The 19,419-nt window shown below is 42.1% G+C and overlaps 1 protein-coding gene across 5 annotated transcripts in view; it reads right to left on the reverse strand.

Annotated features, from left to right (window-relative positions):
- The window catches only part of LOC138738357 (serine/threonine-protein kinase Nek6-like), a 157,890-nt gene that overhangs the window by 79,150 nt on the left and 59,321 nt on the right, over positions 1-19,419 (reverse strand). The gene's annotated exons all lie outside the window — the stretch shown is intronic.

Here is a 19,419-nt window from a genome sequence, read left to right on the forward strand (position 1 = left end):
CAACTTGTTTCCATCTTGTCCAGATGATTGTCCAAGAAGCAACAAGTTGACTTGAATCACTGAGGAGGAGAAGACTGCAGGCTCATCACAGGTAAACCCATGAGTTTAGGTAGGTTCATGGCCAGTGTGGAGGCAATGTGCCAAAGAGCCTGCCTCTGTGCTGTGCACACCAGTGATGACCAAGCACCCACGAGTGATGTCAGAGGGAACGACTTTCCAGTCTATTGGATATTAGTCCAATGAACAGTCCTGTACATTTTTAATTCACCTGTTAAAGGTGTTAATGCAGCAATGCAATAAATAACGTGAACAAGGTGATTTTAAAAGGAATGGGAAGCAGGTCAAAGGATTAGGGCCTGTGCGTTCGCAGGGGGCGTGGGAGTGGGGGCCTGTGCGTTCGCAGGGGGCGTGGGAGTGGGGGCCTGTGCGTTCGCAGGGGGCGTGGGAGTGGGGGCCTGTGCGTTCGCAGGGGGGCGTGGGAGTGGGGGCCCGTGCGTTCGCAGGAGTGGGGAGCTGGGCAGTGGCAAATCTAGGTAAAGTAGCACCTACAGTAAGCACTGAAATTGTGCACCCACCCCCCCCCACCCCCCCCCCCCCCGTTTATTAAAAACAATTTTGCCTATAAAGTTGACAGTTGGGCAATTTTCATGTACAACTGGGCTGGCACTAATCGCTACACCAACCATGCCATCTGACATATCCTTGTAAATTTCACACTTGCGTTGTAGTTTATTAGAAGTGAACCAATGGATTAACTCCCATTCAGGCCCCTAGGCTGAGCTTTAGTAAGGGAAAGGCTCCCCCCTTTTCGCTCCCCTCTTCCTCTCGCTCACCTCACTAACAGAACCCTCAATTGCAAACCACGCCACACCACATGGGATGCTCCAGGCTCCAGCCCACATTGAAGCGACCCATGCCTTGTATTTATTACCTGTCATTCCTTGCTGGAAGCTACAGCTTCCGTAGGAGGACCTGCGGCTTCTGTGCTCAGGATAACTTCAGGTTCATCAACTCAGAATGTCCTGGGACGTCACCTCCCCGGGCTGCTATGGCATCTGATCGGGCCGCTTCAGCCATGTGGGCTTCTTGGGCACCTAAGGATCCATGGGCAAAATGGCTGTCTTCCTTACCCATAATCCCCCCCATGCAGCTGGAACCGCTCTGCATTTTCCTGGTGCTGGCACTGGCAGAGTGGTTCCAACTGGTGGGGGATTATAAGAACGTAAAAAATAGGCACAGGAGTCGGCCATCTGGCCCGTCGAGCCTTCTCCACCATTCAATAAGATCATGGCTGATCTGATCTTTGACTCAACTCCACCTACCTGCCTTTTCCCCATATCCCTTAATTCCGTTTTTATGTAAAAAATCTAACAGAGCCTCAAACATGTTCAATGAAGTAGCCTCAACTGCTTCCCTGGGCAGAGAATACCACAGATTCACTGGTCTCTGGGAAAAACAGTTTTTCCTCATCTTCGTCTTAAATCTACTCCCCTGAATCTTGAGGCTGTGTCCCCTAGTTCTGGTCTCACCTACCAGTGAAAACAATTTTCCTGCCTCTATCTTATCTTTCCCTTTCATAATTTTATATGTGTCCATATGATCTTCTCTCATTCTTTGGAATTCGAGTGAGTCTAATCTCAGGCGATTTAGTTTCTCCTCGTAAGTCAACCCTCTCATCTCTGGAATCAACCTGGTGAATCTCCTCCGGACTGCTTCCAAGGGCAGTATAACCTTCCTCAAGTATGGAGACCAGAACTGCACACAGTACTCCAGGTACAGCCTCACCAGTACCTTGCACAGTTGAAGCATGACCTCCCTGCTATTGAATTTGATTCCTCTAGCAATGAAGGCCAACATTCCATTTACCTTCTTAATAACCTGTTGTACCTACAACCCAACTTTTTGCGGTTCATGCACAAGCACTCCTAAGTCCTTCTGTGCTACAGCATGCTGCAGTTTTTCACCATTTAAATAATAATCTGCTCTATTTTACCTACCAAAGTGGATGATCTCTCATTTACTAACTTTGTACTCCATCTGCCAGACCTTTGCCCACTCACCTAACTTAACTATATCCTTCTGCAGCCTCTCCACATCCTCTATACAATTTGCTTTTCCACTCAATTTAGTATCATTCACAAACTTGGCTACACTATACTCTGTCCCCTCTTCCAAATCATTAATGTAAATTGTGAACAGCGACCCCTGCGGCACCCCACTTACCACTGTCTGCCAATCAGAAAAACACCCATTTATCCCAACCCTCTGCCTTCAGTCAGTTAACCAGTCCTCAATCCATGCCAATATACTTCCCCCGACTCCATTCATCTGTATCTTATTGATAAGTTTCTTGTGCGGTATCTTATTGATAAGTCTCTTGTGCAGCACCTTATCAAACGCCTTCTGGAAATCTAAATATACATCAACCTGTTCCCCTCTACCTACCACACCCATTATATCCTCAAAGAACTCCAGCAAGTTTGCCTAACAAGGCCTGCCCTTTCTGAATCCATACTGCGTCTGCCTGATGGAACCCCTTCGTTCTAAATGCCTCGCTATTTCATCCTTAATGAATTTTCCTGACTACAGACGTTAAGCTAACTGGCCGATAGTTACTCATCTTCTGCCTACATCCCTTTTTAAAAAAGTGGTGTGACATTTGCTGTCTTCCAATCTGCTGGGATGTGCCCAGAATTCAGAGAATTTAGGTAAATGACTACCAACGCATTGACTATAACTCCCGTCATTTCCTTCAGTACCCTGGGATGCATCCCATCAAGACCAGGGGATTCGTCTACTTTCAGTCCTATTAATTTGCTCATCACTATCTCTTTTGTAACAATTATTTTATCCTGGCCCTCACCTCCCTTCGCATCCCTATCACCACTCTTCGGCGTGCTGGACATGTCTTCTACCGTGAAAACTGACATAAAATATCTGTTCAGTGCCTCGGCCATTTCCTCATTACTCAATATTAATCTCACTTTCTCATCTACCAAGGGACCCATTTTGACTCTAGCCACCCGGTTTTATGTTTAGAAAATTTTTTGCTATCGGTTTTTATATTTTATACTAATTTACCTTCATAATCCTTCTTCCCTTTCCTTGTCTCATTGTCCTTTGTTGGCTTTTAAAGTTTTCCCAATCCTTCAGTTTCCCACTGCTCTTGGTGACTTTGACCACATGAGCTTTTAATTTTATACTTTCCTTTATTTCCTCAGTTAACCAAAGCAGACTCTTCCCTCTCTTACTGCCCTTAGTTAAAAAAGGGAATATATTTTTGTTGAGCACTGTGAAAAATCTCTTTATAAGTTTTCCACTGTTCCTCAACTGTTCTGCCAACTGGACTGTGCTCCCAGTCCACGCTGACCAATTCCTCCCTTATCCTGTTGTAGTCTCCCCTGTTCAAGAACAATACACTAGATCTAACTATTGCACCCTCCATCTGTATGAGAAATTCAATCATACAATGATCACTTTTTCCAAGAGGGTCCGAACTATTAGACCACTGGTTCTCAACTTTTTCCTTTCCACTCACATACCACTTTAAGTAATCCCTATGCCTTATGTGCTCTGTGATTAATAAGGGATTGCTTAAGGTGGTATGTGAGTGGGAAGGGAAGGTTGAGAATCACTGCTCTAGACCCAACTGTAACTGAAATATTTTGCTTGAGAAAAATTGTCAATGGCCCATTTCCTTTGGCGTTATGAAACCGTGCACATAACGGGTCAATTAGGTATAATTAAAACTGTGGTTTTCAACCTTTTTCTTTCCACCCACTTATGGCATAGGAAATACTTAAAGTGGTATGTGAGTGGAAAGAAAAAGGTTGAGAACCACTGTACTAGATTGTTAATTTTACCTATCTCATTGCACAATACTAGATCTAAAATAACATTCTCCCTTGTTGGTTCCTTAACATGCTGCTCAAGAAAGCTATCACGGATGCATTCTATGAAGTCATCCTCCAGACTACCTCGACCAACTTGATTTTCTCAATCCATGTTGAAGTTAGTGTCCCCCATGATAACTGCCATTCTGTTCTTACATACTTCAGTTATCTCTCAGTTTTTATTAATTTTTTTTATTTTTCACACTGTGTACAATATCGATCAAAATACAATTTCCCTCTTAAATATACAGTGGCATTTTCTCCCCTTTTTTCCCCCCTACCTTCACTCTCCCCTCCAAACCCATTAAACGTCCAACATATACAATACAATAAAACCATTAAACAATGAAAATAAACAAGAAAATTGTGTCATCTACTTTTACACACTGGATCAAGTCATTTTGTCTTCTTATCATTTTATCATTTTAGGGGGTGGAGGTCAAAGGCAAGCCCTCTCTGTTATGTTCCATGTATGGTTCCCAAATTTGTTCAAATAACGTGACTTTATTTTTTTAATTATATGTTATTTTTTCCAATGGAATAATTTTATTCATTTCCATGTACCTCTTAGGCTCTCTTCTGATTTCCAAGTTGACATTAAACATTTTTTTGCTACAGCTAAGGCTATCATAATAAATCTTTTTTGCGCTTCATCCAGTTTGAGGGCTAATTCTTTTCTTCTTAAGAAGAAAGATCTCAAGATTTTTTGGTATGTTGCTTTTGGTGATTTTATTTAATACCTGATTTAGATCTTCCCAAAAATTTTTCACTTTCTCACATGCCCAATTTGCATGTCCTGTTGTTCCCATTTCCTTCTTACAGCAAAAACATCTATCTGATAATGTTGGATCCCATTTTTTTAACTTTTGGGGTGTGATATATAACCTGTGTAACCAATTATACTGTATCATTCTTAACCTTGTGTTTATTATATTCTTCATAGTTCCAGACCATAACTTTTCCCATATTTCATTTTTTATCTTTATGTTTAAATCATTTTCCCACTTTTGTTTGGGTTTATAGCCTATTTCATCATTTTCCTTCTCTTGCAGCTTGATGTACATGCTTGTTATAAACCTTTCTATTATCATTGTTTCTGTAATCACGTATTCAAAGCTGCTTCCTTCTGGTAATCTCAGTCTGTTTCCCAATTTATCCTTTAAGTAGGCTTTCAGTTGATGGTATGCAAACATTGTACCATGAGTTATTCCATATTTGTACTTCATTTGTTCAAATGTTAATACATTATTTCCCAAAAAACAATTTTCTATTCTTTTAATTCCTTTTCTCTCCCATTCTCTAAAGCAGGGGTGTCAAACTCAAATTCAAAGAGGGCCAAAATTAAAAACTTGGACTAAGTCGTGGGCCAAACTAAATATTTATTGAAAATTTTCAACAACATCTGCATGTTTTCTCTTCTTTCAACATATGTAATGTTAAACTTTTTCTTATTAAAATAAATGTTTAATAATAGCTTTGGTTAAACTCTTTCCAGAAGAAGCATTAACAAATGAGAAATAAAATATTCAATAAATAATATTTCTCTATAGCCTTTAAGCTCCTTTTAAATGTATTTTTTTTCACAAGCCAACAAGTCAAAAAAATATCAACTTGCTTCAGTGAAAATCCAATCTTTCAACTATGAACAGTCCAAAGTTAACCAAAGAAAATATGAATCCAAGCTTAGCTTGCTACACTGTGATTTACTCTGATGCACCTGGGTCTAAACCAGATACTTGACATCTCTTCTTAGATGCAAGTTCATCAAACTCTGGGGTCAGAGTTTGCCTCCCACCTGTCTTGAAAGGTCCTGTTTTCTGTCTTTCGTTTGGCCATTTTTCGTAAGGGGTTTATTACACGTGAGTTGGGCGACAGGTCGCAGATGCTAATGAAAGTAAAGAGAGGAAGTGGGGGCGATTAGCGGGCTGATGGGCCGGCGCCAACGCATTTGCAAAGCATTCTGGGAGTTGTAGTTTTAGCTGTGCATGCGCTATACTGGCACAGTGGCCAGTGGGCCAACTCTAATACATATTTGATATGATCTTGCGGGCCAAATATAATTATATCAAGGGCCAAATTTGGCCAGCGGGCCTGAGTTTGACATGTGTGCTCTAAAGGAAAGGTTATCTATTGTAAAAGGGATTAGTGGATTTTGTGTCAATAATAATTTTGGTATTTGGTCATTTGCTTTTTTACATTCTAAGTGAATCTTCTTCCATATATTGAGCAAATGATGCAGTACTGGTGAGCTTTTATATTGCAACAGCTTTTCATCCCACTTATAAAGTATATATTCCGGTACCTTCTCCCCTATTTTATCTAGCTCTATCTTAGTCCAATCTGGTTTTTCCCTTGTCTGACAAAAATCTGATAAATACCTTAATTGTGCTGCTCTATAATAATTTTTAAAGTTTAGTAACTGCAAACCACCTTGTTTGTACCACTCTGTTAATTTATCTAAGGCTATCCTCGGTTTCCCCCCTTTTCATAAGAATTTCTTTATTATTCTCTTTAGTTAATTGAAGAATTTCTCTGTTAAGGGAATTGGTAATGATTGAAATAAGTATTGTATCCTTGGGAAGACATTCATTTTAATGCAATTTACCCTCCCTATCAATGTTAGTGGTAATTCTTTCCAATGTTCTAAGGCTTCCTGCAATTTCTTCATTAATAGCTGATAATTTAATTTGTACAGGTGGCTTAAATTATCTAATCTAATACCTAGGTATCGGATTGCTTGTGTTTGCCATTTAAATGGTGATTCTTTTTAAAATTCTGTATAATCCGCATTACTCATTGGCATCGCTTCACTTTTATTTGCATTGATCTTGTACCCCGATGTTTCTCCATATTCCTTCAATTTCCTATGTAGTTCTTTTATTGATATTTCTAGTTCTGCTAAGTATACTATGAATATACTGCAAATAAACTGATTTTATACTCCTTCTCCTTTATTTTTATCCCTTTTATTTTATTTTCTGTTCTTATCAGTTCTGCCAATGGTTCTATTGCTAAAGCGAACAGTGAGGGAGATAGTGGACAGGTTTGATACATATCCATTTACTGTCACCTTCGCCAATGGTCCATTATATAATGCTTTAATCCAATTAATATATTTTTCTGCTAGGTTGAACCTCTGTAATATCTTGAATAAATAATTCCATTCTACCCTGTCAAAGGCTTTTTCTGCATCTAAAGTAACAGCCACTGTTAGCATCTTATTTCCTTGAACTGCATGAATTAAATTAATAAATTTACAGACATTATCCGCTGTTCGCCTTTTCTTAATAAATCCAGTTTGATCTTGTTTTACTATTTTTGGTACACATTCGGCCAATCTGTTTGCTAATAATTTTGCTAATAATAACAATCTGAATTAAGAAGAGATATTGGTCTATATGATGCTGGTGTTACTGGATCCTTCCCCGTCTTTGGTATTACTGTAATTATTGCTGTCTTACTTGAATCTGGCAAGTTTTATGTTTCTTCTATCTGGTTCATTACTTCCAGAAGAGGAGGAATTAATAAGTCTTTAAATGTTTTATAGAATTCTATTGGGAATCCATCCTCTCCAGGCGTTTTATTGTTCGGCAGCTTTTTTAACATATCCTGTATTTCCTCTATTTCAAATGGTTTTATCAGCTTGTTTTGCTCCTCTTCTTGCAATTTCGGCAGATCAATTTCAGCTAAAAACTCTTCTATTTTGTCTTCTTTCCCCTCGTTCTCAGTTTGGTATAATTGTTCATAAACGTCCTTAAAGTTCTCATTAATCTCCATTGGATTATATGTAATTTGTTTGTCCTTTTTCCTTGATGCCAATACAGTTCTTTTAGCTTGTTCTGTTTTAAGTTGCCAGGCTTTTGTGTGTTTTTTCTTCAGCTCATAATACTTTTGCTTATTTTCATTATCTTCTTCTCCACCTTATACATTTGTAATGTTTTTTTTAATTTTTTTGTCTGCCAATTCTCTTCTTTTTATTATATCTTCCTTTGTTGCTAGTTCTCTTTCTGTACTTACTATCTCCCTTTCCAACTGCTCTATTTCCCGATTATAGACCTTTTTCATCTTAGTTACATAACTTATTATCTGCCCTCTATTGAAGACTTTCATTGCATCCCATAATATAAATTTGTCTTTCACTGATTCCGTATTTATTTCAAAGTACATTTTAATTTGGCATTCAATAAATTCTCTAAATTCCTGTCTTTTAAGTAGCATGAAGTTTAATCTCCATCTATATGTTCTTGGTGGGATGTCCTCCAGTTCTATTGCTAATTACAGGGGTGAATGATCAGATAGCAATCTAGCTTTATATTCAGTTTTTCTAACTCTCCCTTGAATATGGACCGACAACAAAAACATATCAATCCTTGAGTATGTTTTATGCCTACTCGAATAATATGAGTATTCCTTCTCCCTTGGCTGTTGCCTCCTCCATATATCCATAAGTTTCATTTCCTGCATTGATTTAACCATAAATTTGGCCACTTTATTCTTTTTGCTAGTCTTTTGTCCAGTTTTATCCAACATTGGGTCCAAATTAAGGTTAAAATCCCCTCCTATCAATATATTCCCCTGCGTATCTACAATTTTCAAAAAAATATCTTGCATAAACTTTTGATCCTCCTCATTAGGTGCATATATATTGATCGAATTCCAGAATTCTGAATATATCTGACACTTTATCATTACATACCTCCCTGCTGGATCTATTATTTCCTCCTCTATTTTGATTAGTACATTTTTATTTATTAATATTGCTACACCTCTGGCTTTTGAATTATATGATGCTGTCGCTATGTGCCCTACCCAGTCTCTCCTTAATTTATTATGTTCCACTTCAGTTAGATGCATTTCCTGAACAAATGCTATGTCTATTTTTTCTTTTTTCAGGAAATTTAATAGCCTTTTTCGTTTAATTTGGTTATGTATTCCATTAATATTTATAGTTATATAGTTCAACATGGCCATCTCATATTCTGTTTACACCTCATTTCCACTTCCTCACCACCACCTTCCCCCTTTTCCCCATTTTCATCTCTTAGTTTTCCCTTTTTGAACTCAATGTATGACAACACTTTTAAAACATAAAATACTTCAACAACTCCCACATCTAAGATTCCCTTAACCCCAAATGTCCCCCCCCCCCCCCGACTCTCTGAGTTGCCCCTTGTCCCTTGCCGGGCAACCACAACTCCCCTCTCCATTTGGATTGTGAACCCGCTTGCAAGTGTCAACTGATTTCGCAGTGACTGTTATTCTCTCCCACCCAACCCCCTCCAGAAAAGATTTTTATCTTCACATATAACAAAGTTCACCCTCTTTTTTCCCCCCTTACTTCCCTTTTCTTTCCCTTCTTTAGTTCTTACTTATACATTATTTTTACATCTTTATATGTAGTTTGTCATCGTTTTTCGTTCTTGTTACATCTCTTCATCTCTCCTTCTGTCCTGCAGGTGTTCTGCAAATTCTCGTGCTTTCTCCAGATCCGAGAACAGTCTGTTTTGCTCCCCCGGGATAAATATTTTAAGCACAGCTGGATATCTTAACAAATTTATAACCTTTTTACTATAGGATCGATTTTGCTGTTAAACTCCTTCCTCTTCTTTAGGAGTTCAAAACTTGTGTCTGGGTAAAAAATATTTTTTGACCTTTGCATACCAATGGTTTTTTGTCTTCTCTAATTTTATTCCTTGCACTCTCCAGTATATTTTCTCTTGTCATGTATCTTAGAAATTTTACTAAAATGGATCTTGGTTTTTGTGGTTTCAGGGCTAGTGTTCTGTGTGCCCTTTCTATTTCCATTTCTTCCTGTATTTCTGGCATTCCCAGGACCTTTGGGATCCATTCTTTTATAAATTCTTTCATCTTCCTTTAGGTCCTCTATCTTTATGTTGTTTTGCCTACTATAGTTTTCCATTATATCAATCTTCTGAGCTAACAATTCTTGCGACTCTTTAACTTTTTTGTCACTGTCTTCCAATTTTCTTCTTAAGTCATTCACTTCCATTTCTACAGCCATTTCTCGTTCTTCCACATTTTCTAATCTTTTCCCTATTTCTGTCATGACCAGCTCTATTCTACTCACTTTTTCTTCTGTACTTTTCATTTCACTAAATTCTAATGTCAACCATTCTTTTAATGCTTTCATTTGTTCTTGAATTTTTTTTAATCTATATACTGTCTATCTATTTTACCTTCAATTCCTCTGTGCAGAGCTTGGTCTTCTTCTTCCTCTTCTTCTGTGTCTGCACCTGTGTTTGTGTCTTCTACTTCTCTGCCTTGTATCTGTGTCTCCTTTGACTTTCTTGTTGAGCTGCTTGCCTCACTTTGCTGGGCGTCTTCTTGCATGGCTTCTTGCTGTTGGTCCTCTTCTTCTGGGCTAGTCATTTCTTTCCTATCACTCCCTTTCCTGTCGCTTTCCTCTTCTTCCAGCTGAGAGCCCTGATGTCGGGCATCCCTCAGCTGGTCGCGCTGTGTTAGTTCGCTCCTCAGCTGGGTCCCCTTCCCGTCGGTGTTTTCTTTTTCCTTAGTGTGTGCAGTTACACACTTCTGTTTGGCTCAGAAAGCCATTTTTTCAGTCCAGCGGTCAGGAGGTCATGACTCTGCAGGGTCGTCACCAACCTTGGGGAGCGGGCTCTTTTCTCCACGACAACTCCCTGTTTCCTTATGCGAGTAAGGCCTTCTCCTTTCTCTTCCGGCGTCTTTTCTTCTTTTTTTTCCCATTGTTTTTATTTTTTCCTTCTTGGGTGGCATTTTCTTTCTTTTCTCCACAACTTTATCTTTTAATTGTTGTTTTTTTGTGTTTCTTGAACTTTGTATTTTCTTCACTTTATTTCTTCTTTTCTGGAGAGGACTGGTATTCTCCTACCGGCCAATACTCCATCATGTGACTCCTCCAGTTATCTCTCAGTTAATGGGTAATGAAGACGGCCATTTTGCCCATTGATCCTGCATTGAGTCGCCACCGCCATTACGTGCCCGAGTAGCCCCAAAGGCCAAAGTGGCCCGATAAGATGCCGAAGGTCAGAGCGGCCCAGTGAGGTGTTGGAGGCCAGAGGAGCGCTCCTGTGAGCTCCAACAGCACTGCACCCCTGGCTGGGATATATACACATACATACACATTCAACACTCAAGGAAAATCAATACAATACCCACCACACCATTCCTTGACTCAGGCACACGGCTCTATGCTACCACTAGGAACTAGAGACACTAAATGCTCTCAGCCCTTTAGCAGTATAGTGCACATCTTAGTACCAATGGCAACTTACTAACAATTTCTCCAATGGTGAGCATCATTCCACAGTTCTGGGCTTGGAGTGAAGTAGGGTGGTCCCAATGGCAAAGTGGGCGATTTGAGCATATGTGGTCCCAAGACTCCCAACAATGGCAAAGAGGGTGATTCGAGGACATATGGCACCCTTTATAGTGCTGGAGGGTTGAGGGGGGTCCAGCCCAGGTTGTTTAAAAGAGGGCAATGGCTCAGTGCCAGCAAGGTTAAACCATTTACAACAGCCAATAGCCTAAAGCCAAGTACAGGTAATTTACAGGGGCCAATGGCTCAGTGCCATCAAGGTCAAATTGTTTACAAAGGCAATGGCCCAAGGCCAAGTACAAAGGAATTTAAATTGGCCAATGCAAGGGTGGGGCCGGGCCAAACTGTGATTGGCAGTGCTGGGTAGTGCTGTCACAACCCTTCATTGCCTCACAATAAAATACAGAGTGAAGAAATGGTAATTCAGTTCTTCAGATTATATTATCCTTTTCAGTTACACACCAATACACTTTGAATTCACATTTTAATTTTCATCTTTGTGACATAGTACTCTGTCAGTGTCACAAAGATGATACTCTGCGTTTTCCTGATGCTGGGACAGCGGTTCCAGCTGCGTGAGGGATAATGGGTAAGGAAGACAGCTATTTTGCCCATTGATCTCACATTGTGCCACCACCACCATGATGTGCCAGAACGGCCCTGAAGCGGTCCGATGAGATGCTGACCCAGAGTAGCCTGGTGAGGTGCCAAGTGGGATGGAGAATCTGTGTTGGGCTAGGGACTTGAGTACTGGACGGGTGCGGCGATGACAGTAGCGCCTCCTGCAAGTGGTGCCTAGGGCATGTGCCATAGCTGCCATACCCTAGATATACCTATGTCTTCACAGGGAATGTGGGAGTGGGGGCTTTCTTTGTTCACAGTGGGTGTGAGAGTGGGGCCTTGTGTGTTCACAGGAAGTGGGGTCCTGGGTGTTCACAGGGAGTGTGGGAATGGGGCCCTGAGTGTTCACAGGGGGTGTGGGAGTGGGGGCCTTGTAGGTTCGGTGTGGGAGTGAGGACCCTGTGTGTTCACAGGGAGTGTGGGAGTGGGAGTCTTGTGTGTTCACAATGGTTGTGGGAGTGGGGCCCTGTGTGTTCACAGAGAATGTGGGAGTGAGGACCCTGTGTGGTCACAGGGGGTGTGGGAGTGGGTGCCTGTGTGTTCACAGGGAGTGTATGGGTGAGGCACCTGTGTGTTCCAGGGTGTGCTTAAATCCAGCTTCATGGAACTAGATGATGAACTACCAGGATTTGCGGATTATTGGAGTTTCTCCCGCTGTCCCATATCGATTGTTTTCCCAGTGCTTTTAAATTCTCTCTCCCCCTCGTCTCTCCTTTTCTCTTCTCCCACTTTAACATTTTCTCTCTATACCCTCTTGCTCTGTCTCTTCCCTCAATAATGTCTCTCAACAACATCTCTTATGCCTCCTTGAATATTGGGTATAAGTCACCAGGACCTTGCTGATGACTTGTGTTTACAATTTATAGCCTCTGTAGAAGCAGTTAGAAACAAGAGGCATGGCTGTGTTTTCATGCATTCCATAAACAACAGGACTATTGGAGCGATTGTGTTAATCATTAATATAATTCATGCAATGAACATGACAATTGCTGTTACAGTAATATATTTTAATGTACACCGGAGAATTTCAAACCCCAGCATTTTCCTTTCTGGGCTGTAATGTGTTTCAAGCAATAAATTAAATAACCATTCCATCATCCTAAAAGTCTATTGCTGTGATACTGAAATCTCCTGAGTGCGATGAAGTCGGTCGGGCCAACAAGCAAAGCCATGGTGCCTCTGTGACTGCAACATGGTTGGATTTCTGCTGATATCGTTTCTAAAGGCTGGCATTTATTAATCACAGGCTGGCCATAATCGACCTATGTGTTAGCTTTGTGTTCCACATCCTTCGCTTGCCGTGACATGGAAGAGTTTATGTTTTTATTCTTATGAATTCTTGGTGAAGACCAGCAGAAATACAAATATTTCAGAAAGGATGGTTGGGGCTCGCATTGCCCACAGGTTGCATACCAAGGTTTCTACTTTCCAAAAAGTCTGAGAAACTTTGGGATTCTTCAAATACACTATTAAACATCTACAGGTGCACTATGGAAATCTCAAGTGCCCAGGAACACAGAAGACTCCAGAAAGTGACAAACCTAGCCAAGTCCATCACAAGCAGGGGCACCCATTCCTGATAGTTTCTCCTGATCCCTGACAATCAGTATTATCAACAATGTATCACGTGACCATTAACTCAATGCTATTTACGGGAGCTTGCTGTGCTCACATTGATTGCTTCATTTTCCATGACTCTTTCTTTGGCTTGGCTTCGCGTCTGCTGCAGGCTCGTTGGTGACTGACAAGTCCGACGTGGGACAGGCAGGCACAGTTGCAGCGGTTGCAAGGGAAAATTGGTTGGTTGGGGTTGGGTGTTGGGTTTTTCCTCCTTTGTCTTTTGTCAGTGAGGTGGGCTCTGCGGTCTTCTTCAAAGGAGGTTGCTGCCCGCCGATCTGTGAGGCGCCAAGATGCACGGTTGGAGGCGATATCAGCCCACTGGCGGTGGTCAATGTGGCAGGCACCAAGAGATTTTCCATGACTATTCTTTGTAAGAAACTCACAGGTAGGGCTTGATGTTGCTAATGGTAACTTGGGTCTTCCCTCTGAACTCAAGAGTTACCATAGCACTCAAACCACAACCGTAAAGCTTGAGACAGGCGGAGGAAAGTGGTCACAAAGACCACACCAGCTCATATTTATAGAGCCACTGACTGAGGAGAGGATAGACCCCTCACCCATTGCTCGTCTGGGGCTGGAGGTTATTTACAATTCCACTTATTCCATTTTAGAACAGGTTGGAGACAAGAGACAGGGGTTGGGATGTTAGTGGACATTTCTGCAGACACGTCTGCCTGCCACAGTGCTCAGTGACTTGGGACACATTGTCTGATATGTTCTGGCATTCAGCAAGACCACAGCTGCACATTTACATATGCAATGACCTAGATTTGCATTCTGCATCGCAGGCCATCAGACTTAATTAAAGTAATATAGCTATCAAAGGACAAGATTATACCCTCCCTGCAAAGCTCAGACATGGGTCAGACATTGAAGTAACAACAAAGTGCCTGATTTCATTATTCCAAGCCACCGACAAAGTGCCCATTATCAAATTATCCCTGATTTTTTAAAAATTCAATTCAAATTTAGACATACAGCAAACAGGCCATTTCAGCCCACGAGTCCGTGCCGCCCAATTTACACCTAATTAACCTACACCCCCAGTATGTTTCAAACGATATTTAACGTCTACATTTATTACAGAAAATTATTCCCACTTACAGCCGATACTAATTCTTTTCTTTGTATATAGCTTTGTTCAAACAAGAAGACCTCTGTAAGTATTTAATTTTTCATTAAGAAGCATCCCAGAGGCTTCATGTGAATTGCAAGGAGGCCAAATTAATGCTGCAGCTACAAACCGCACATCACCTAGAATAGGCTTGGGATGCTGGAACTGCAAAAAATGACCATTGCTTGGAGACTGAATCCTGTACAGAGTTGGACAAGTGAACAGAGGAGCTGGAGGGATTCAGCGGGTCAGGCAGCATCCATGGAAAGAAATGGTCGGTCAAAATTTCTGGTCAATGGACAAGCCAATAGTTGGTTCAGATCGAGGAGCTGTGCATCATTCCAACTGTAGATGGTTCATTGTTTGGATAGGGTGGTGGTAGGGTCAGGGAAGGAGCCCCCACATTGAGGTGAGAAGGCTCAAGAGTATGAAAGCGTGCACCAACAGGCTTAAAGATAGTTTCTTCTCCACAGCCATCAGGATCCTGAATGAACCACAAAAAAATCCATGCTTTTTATAAGTTGATCTTTTATTTCGGAGTTATCATACACCTGTAATTACGTTCTTCTACTTTAAGTAGCTGGCTGAATGTTAGAGCGAAGCCATCAGACCTCTCGCAGAAGAGCCCTTCACACTGTACTGGGCAAGACAAATAAACTTGAACAGCGTCAGCAGTGGAGAATAGTATGAGGTCTAAATGCACACAGCTGAAGATCCAGCAGCAATGAAAGTATTGGACATGCACTGAGGAATTGACATAAAAGCAGAGAGGACTGATCCCCTGGTGCATCCCACCAAGCTGCTTTAGTCATGCCTTTAGCTATCCGGGCAGCTCTGATGTTGCAAACACCCAGAAGAGCTGAATGCATCTTGAATTAAAGAGGGGAATTCAGCTCATTAATTTGCAAAACAAAAATCAGCCTCTGAAATAAAACAGCGCTGTGCCAAAGGAGGCCACGTTGGCCGATTGGGATGACTTCAACACAGTGAAGCATCCGTTTTGGTTTCTAACCCTTCCTGATCTCAAACCCCTCCATCCAATTTTCTCCTCGTCAGGGAGAAGAGCGGTGACTTCACCAACACTCATCCTCAGAGGGCATCTGAATAAAAAGGTGGCCTAGGGGGTTGCCTGTTTTACAGCTGCACAATTGAATTCCTGTCTGGCTACATCATAGTATGGGATGGTAGCTGTAAATCTTCAGGCTGGAAGTCAATATAAACGATCATCAAATTGGCTGAGATGATCACTGGGGTCTCCCTTTCCTCTACTGACATTTACAGGTGGTATTGCTTAAATAGGATTCAAAGAATGATAAAAGACCCATATAGGAGATGATTGTAGATTGTGGATTTCAGGAGGATCAGGATCGACCACCCTCCACTATACATAAACAACTCTGTAGTGTAGAGAGTGGAAAGCACCAAGTTCCTTGGAGACCACTTAACACTCAACATCTCTGCACTTGTCAGGAAGGCGCAACAGTGACTGTTCTGAAGAAGACTGAAGCGGGCAAAGCTACTGGCCATTGTTATGTCATCTTCCTATGGGAGCTCTATCCAGAGCATCCTGGCCGGCTGCATCACAGTGTAGTACAGTTGCTACAGAGAACATAAGAGTGGATTCTCCCTTGCCCCCCAATCGACGTGATCTTCCAGGATCATTGTCTGAAGAGGGCACGCAAATTCATTGAGGAGCCCTTCCACCCTGCACACAGCATTTTTCAGCTGCTCTCATTGGGGAAGAGATACAGGAGTATCAGAGCCAGATCACCAGGCTGAGGAACAGCTTCTTCCCACACACGGGCAGTGAGAATGATGAACGACCAAAGAAACTGCTCACACTAAGCATCGAGATTCACATTTGTACAAAGCAATATTTATTTTTATAGATATAAATATCGATATATGCATTATTTGTCTCTGTATGTGTGTTTTATCTGTTTGTGTGTCTGCATGTTTTTGCACCGAGGACCGGAGAACATTGTTTTTTTTTTGGGTTGTACTTGTACAATCAGATGACAATAAACTTGACTCTTTCCATCCAGCACACAGCATCTTTGACCCACTTCCATATAGAAAAAGGTATAGGAGTATCAAAATCAAAACTGCAAAGCTGGGAAATAGCCTCTTCCCGCAGGCTGTGAGATTGATATCCTGTAACCAAGTAAATCATCCCAAAATATTTATATATATTTATTTTAAATATGTTTATGTATATATGTGATTATTTTATAATGTGTATTGTGTTTATGCGTGTGCACCGTGGTCCAGAGAAGTGCTGTTTCATCAGGTTGTATGTGTACAGTTAGATGATAATAAACTTAAACTTATACCTAATGAAGGGCCCAGGCTCAAAACATTGGTTACCCCTTTACTTCTTTTGAATGCTGTGAGATGCTCCCAGCATGTCTGTGTACTCCGCTCTATTCCAGTGTCTGCAGACTATCTTGTTTAACACTGTTGATTTTTATTTGATTTCTCTGTCAAGTTAATGCTGATATGAAAATTAAACGCTGCCATCTTCATGATGGATCCCGCCACTGTCGTCTGTGAATGACTTGATGGAGCCGCAGCCGGGGGCATTTTGTTGGGAGTTGCCTGTATGAGAGGCAAAACGAAGCTGTTCTCTGTACACCTGACCATAAACAATTCCATTCAATAACACAGGGGTAAAGTGAGCAGGAAGGTCTGGGGCTCTCACCACACAGACCCTTTGCTGTGGAATATGATTATCAAATCGTTTCATTTAAGATTGCTCACTGCCTAGAAACTGCCTTTTAAGATATTTTTATCGATTGCTACTATTTAGAGTAAAAATTCTAAACCAAGTTTGCGGTCAAAAATGCAGCTTTTTGCAATTATGGATTTTCTGTGTGGCTGTGCTCCACCTCCTGGGAAATACACTTCAAAGATCCTGAATGTTTTTCCAACATTCCTTCACTCTATTGGCTAATGAGTGATTCCAGTTTGTGTGGTCACCCATCAGAAGGTTTGGCCAGCATCTTGAGTTCTTTGCCTCCGTGTTATCACAACCCAAAACACTTTTCAGCTGGTGATCGATTTTTAAAATTATCGGCACTGTGGTCCCAAGGGTAACTGCCTGACCTGTGCCCAGCAAGCTCCCACAAACAGCAAGGGAAGAATGACCTGCCTGATTTAGTTATGTGTTTTGGCTTCAGAACAGAACTCAAGGCATACAAGAGACTACAGATGCTAGAATCTGGAGCAAAAAAAACAATCTGCTGGAAGAAATCAATACACGGGATCTGGCCTGAAATATCACCATTCTTTCTCTCCCTCTGATGTTGCTCGACTCAGAGGTTCTCCAGTAGATTGTGGCTCAGTGTCCATAACTCACAGCTTGAAGAGGAAGTGCCCTCACTTTTACTTGAAAGAGTAGATGGGAATTCAATTTGATGACTGATCCAACTGAGAGCTCATGGAGAATACTCCATCTCAGTAGGTACAATAAACAATTTAATTCAGTTCAGATCCTATGACAGGGCAGCACTCCCTCAGAAAAGAAACAGCCTGGATTTCTTCACTCAGTTGTTGAGAATGGGATTGGCTAAAGAGAAGAGAAATCCCCTACCTTTGAGCCACGTCTACATGTTCGTTCAGAAGGTAGACTGGAAACTGCAGTAACCTGAGGGGATAAAGCCCACTGAAACAGAAGCCAGCAAGGTCCCTGGCAGCAAAAGATGCTTCAGAGGTTGTTGTAGGACCTGAGAAACCATCCAGAGCCCTGATGCCAGTATCCTTCACCTTGGCTGTGTGACAGGCCATAGTGAGCACCCTCTATACAGGGCTCAGTTCCCTCAGGGCTGGGGACAGGTGGGAGTTGGGGAAGAATCAGATTGAGCTGTCTCCTACCCCTCCTTGGGATATACTTTATTTGTCCTCACACCTCTCCTCAGGACATTTGTCACTCCATCCCAACCCCACCTCAGGACATACCTCAGCACTCCCCCATCCCTTCCTACACCCCCTCCTCGGGACATACCGCAGCCCTCCCCCACCCCTCCCTACACCCCTCCTCGGGACATACCGCAGCCCTCCCCCACCCCTCCCAACAACCCCTCCTCGGGACATACCGCAGCCCACCCCACCCCTTCCCACACCCCTTCCTCTGGAAATGTGTCAATCCTTCCCCACCCCTCCCGCAACCCTCCTCATACCTCCTTCAGTCCCATCCCCCTTTCTCCCCAGCAGTCTTCCAGACCCATCTCACTCTCCCCACCCCTCCTGCAGACCCATCTCACCCATCCCCCAAGCACTCCTCTGGACCTATCACATACCTCCTTCTCATTCCTCTCCCCTCCCCCCCCAACACACACACACCACATGCACAAAACTCATGCACTTTGGTCTGGCCAAAATGTGTTGGTCTCCCAGAATAACAAGATGTCTGTGAGAAGTGTTGCTAATTGGCACACACTCCAGGCTGAAGGATGCCCTGAGACGTGGTGCAGTGACCGCAAAAGATCTGTGGGGAAAGGCCCAGTCTTGGGTCCTGATGCCAGTGGACACTGTGGCACTGGCTCTGTGTATCAGCTTCCCCAATATCTCACTATACATTGATCAAAGCAAGGTCTCTGCACCCATGAGCTACAGGTTAATAATTCTAAACACTGCTCTGGAAGATACAATAACCAATGTGCTGGAGAAATTCAGCAAGTCATGCAGCGTCCATGGGAAGTGAAAGGTCACCACAATTTTGGGTCAGAAGACACACCTGATGACAGGGTGGAGAAAGAGAGCAGCACCCAAGCACAACTTCAGCATATTATGATCAAGAACAGGAAAGATAATAGGAGGCTGAGGTCCAAATTTCTATGCAATGTGCTTTTTCT

This window comes from Narcine bancroftii, chromosome 1 (genome assembly GCF_036971445.1).
Source record: "Narcine bancroftii isolate sNarBan1 chromosome 1, sNarBan1.hap1, whole genome shotgun sequence".
Taxonomy (NCBI): Eukaryota; Metazoa; Chordata; class Chondrichthyes; order Torpediniformes; family Narcinidae; genus Narcine; species Narcine bancroftii.